This window comes from Sinocyclocheilus rhinocerous, unplaced genomic scaffold (genome assembly GCF_001515625.1).
Source record: "Sinocyclocheilus rhinocerous isolate Xijiao unplaced genomic scaffold, SAMN03320098_v1.1 scaffold15702, whole genome shotgun sequence".
In the NCBI taxonomy this organism is placed as follows: Eukaryota; Metazoa; Chordata; class Actinopteri; order Cypriniformes; family Cyprinidae; genus Sinocyclocheilus; species Sinocyclocheilus rhinocerous.
In genome coordinates, this window is record NW_015639971.1 from 9,556 (window position 1) to 13,314 (window position 3,759).

The 3,759-nt window shown below is 45.5% G+C and overlaps 1 pseudogene; it reads left to right on the forward strand.

The window, feature by feature from the left end:
- Positions 1–650: 650 nt before the first annotated feature.
- LOC107752271 (small conductance calcium-activated potassium channel protein 2-like) overlaps positions 651–3,759 on the forward strand; it is an 11,792-nt pseudogene continuing 8,683 nt past the window's right edge.

Genomic DNA, 3,759 nt, shown 5'->3' on the forward strand with positions numbered 1-3,759 from the left:
CCTTACTGCGTGGACAATTCACCTTGACCAGCCATGAGTACAATGTTGCCAGATCAGGACTGTGATTTCAGTAGCCTATTTCTCGAATTCCTGAGTCACCTTTACTGGGGATCAAACCGGCAGAATTTGTGTTAGCAACCTAGATCCTTCACCATTAAGCCATTACCACCACCCCAAGTAGATGGACTTTTTAGATGGGCACCATGGTCGACGATTTTGAATTAATTAAAAAAATAGACCTTGACGTAATCGGCCGAGGTTCCTCTTGCGCAGAAGAGGAATATTTAACTAAATGTCAATGATCTAAATGTGTTTTTAAACAAACACTAATGTTTCCAGTGATATCTAAATCTTAAAGTGATAAATATTTCTCACCCTTTACACGCGTCAAATCTGACCGCAATGGAATCGCTCGAGCTGCTTGCTGTTGCTATGGTTACACTTTCAGGCGAACACAACGTTTATTTGTTAGCGTTTGTTCCCGTTAAACCTGCAGTTATATGACGATGTATTTGAACTAAGACGCCCCAACCTTTTTGTTTCGATTTCCTTTAGGGGGGTTCTAGCCCTAATTCGGCGCGTCTGCGTTCCCCACACCCGCCTCAAATCGCAACCGCGTACTGAGCACTTTTCTTAATATACTCATTCATATAAACACTTGGACTGTCACATGAAGGCGGGGCTCCCTGTAACTCCATAGTGACGTGATGAGGCTTGTCTTGGTCAAACCTACCAATGAAACGGGCCTTCTTGACTCCACCGGGGCTGCGCTCAGCGAAAGAGTGCCGGATCATTGCAACGCAAAGCGGCACTCCGCCGCAGGTGAGGCGGGGATGCAGCATCGCTACTCGGGAGCCGTCCATCAGCACCACCACCAACACCATCACCTCCACGCGGAGCACAGGGGTGGCCCTAGACAGACCGCACACCCCTTGCCAAAACAGAGCCAAGAGAACCTGCCCAGCCCTTTCAGTCCGGAAGCATCAGTCAAAAGCCAAGGGAGCAACCCAAGTCTCGCAGACTGTTCCAAACCCTCCCTAAGTCAGCAGCAGAGTGTTGGAGGGGCTGCCAAAACTGCGAATTGCCAACAAGATCACTGTTCGTGCAGCTGCGGATTGCAAGAGCATCAACAGCTGTTGCAGCAACAGCTGCAGCATCACAACCCTCCACCTTCCCTCCAGCTACAGGTTCAGCAGCAGCGGCTGCTGAGGAGCAGCCTGCCCAACTGCTGCGTGAGGGGATCCGCGGAGCTGAGAAGCCAGCAGCCGTCTTTGCTGCAGCAGCACCACCGTGACAAAGACAGCCTGAGATCAGGCGAGCAGCGGAATCTAGCGTGGACGCCTGATAGATGCCAGGGAGGCAGAAACTCCGCTTCGCCGCGGAGTAAAAGCAGCCCGCTGTCCTCTGACAGTCGCCCGTGGCTCGAGGAGAATAAACAGACACGAAGGCTGTAAGGTAAGCCTGCATACACCGACTCGTTGAAATACGCATCGTTTATACATGCACTCTGTGAAGTTTATGCTTAACAGGTGGCCAGTTTTAGCAATGCGCCCGATTACGCAGGCAGCGCAATACTGGGAGGTCGTGTTTGAAATGGCTTGCCATTTTTAACACCAAATTTCGGCCGTGTGGATGCAGAGGGCTGCTTTGTAGTTGCTAGGTGTTGGTATTCGTGTTAACCTCGAAAGCATGGAAAGAAAGAACAGGCGGGGGTGCTTGCAACAGGCTGTCAATGATTCCCATGATGGCGTTTAACAGTAAGCATTATGAAGCATTCATTCATTCCTACACCTGCATCATTCATATGTAGTCTAACCCTGAATATTTCTAGTCTGCCTCATCATATGAGTCACAGTTTAAAATTAGTCTATCTATCTATCTATCTATCTATCTATCTATCTGTATGCATTCATCGCCTGAAAGGAGCAGGGGCCAGAAAAGCAAGGCAGAAAGGCAAATCAGTGTCATTCATTCCTTGTGGGAGAGTCGACCTGTTTCTGCCTCGCTGTTCCATTTTCTGTCTGTGCAAGCCAAGGGAAAGCCCCCCTGAGTGGCACTAACATGTACTTCAGGCCTGTATTATTCATGACAGGTTAGACATCACTGCTAGAACGGAGAGACATTAGTATCAGTTTAGTTCACAATGCACAGCAGATGGAGGTAAAACCCATCAGCGATCTCTTCCCATGAAATCTCCCATAAGTCTTTCCCGTTGTTTGCGTCAGTCTCTGTTTCTTTCTCCGCTTGACTGGTTCTGGTGTTTGACTGCATTGTGCTTGTTCTAAAAAAAGTGATTGTTCTACCTGTGGCTTTGGATTAATTTATAATGTAATTTATTGTTTGATGCACAGCATTGGTAGGAAGTAATATTACCCTGGGAGCTCGAAAACATTTAGCTGTTTGTACAAATCGCTCTTTTAGGAAAACCACTTTTATGCAGAATTCTCTCCACGGGGGTTGTAATTATGTAAATATTTACGCAGAGTTTACAGTTAGGCTTCTTCTTGATTGTGCATGAGATGGAGTGAAAGCACTGGGATGTGCCGTGGATGTTGAGGGAATGACTGGTTCAGTATGAGCGAGCAGGCGGAAGGGAGAATCTCTGGGTGTAGTTGCTCTGCAGCTGGCATTCTGCTGCTTAGTCAAGGGTAATTTGTGGAGAGTATAATTGGCTGAGCTCTCTCGTCTCTGTGTATTCGAACTGAAACTGGCCGAGAGCTCTGCAATGCCTACAGTGTGTGTGTGTTTGGAACTATGTCAGACTATGTCAAACCCTATTGCTGGGATAGTATAGATTATTAAAGGAATAGTTCACGCAAAAAAGAAAAATGCTGAAAATGTCCTCACCCTCAGGCCACCCAAGATGTAGACGAGTTTGTTTCTTTATCTGTAAACAGATTTGGAGAAATTTAGCTTTACATAATTTGCTCACCAATGGATTCTCTGCAGTGAATGGGTGCCGTCAGAATGAGTTCAAACAGCTGATAAAACCATCACAATTATCCACAGGACTCTAGTCGATCAATTAACATCTTGTGAAGCGAAAAGCTGTGTGTTTATACTGATAAACAAATCTATCAAGATGTTTTTAAATTCAAACCAATGCTTTTGGCTAAAATACGAGTCTATAATCCAAATAAAGCTTCTTTCAGTGAAAAAGTTTTCTCGTTTGAATAAAGAGAGAAATATGCATAGATCAAGCACAGTTTACAAGCGGAAACAATTCTAAACAAATATGTCGGTGGATTTTGATATGAGAGGACAACAGGGGATGGACTTTTTCACCAGAGAAAGAGTTATTATGGATTATGGACTCGTATTTTGGCCAGAAACAATGGTTTAAAGTTAAAATGCCATAATGATGGATTCATTTATTACAAACACACAGCTCTTCACTTCACAAGATGTTAACTGATGAACTGGAGTTGTGTGGATTACTCGTGGATTATTGTTATGGTTTTTATCAGCTGTTTGGACTCTCATTCTGATGGCTCACATGCAGGGCCGCATTAACCATTGGGCTAGGCGGGGCTGAAGCCCCGGGGCCCCGGACAAGGAGGGGGCCCGTGATTGGCTGTGGAATAGATTGACTGGTCATCGGTAGCGCCGATTGCCAAAGCCCCGCCCCTCACTTATTAGCGCTATTATTTAGTGGCGCTTTTCCATATATTCAGTGCATTACCTTTAGAGATTAAAACGTCACGTTTGAATTTGGTTTACCAATCAAATGCATTTATTCTATATTTTTACTTTTGAACG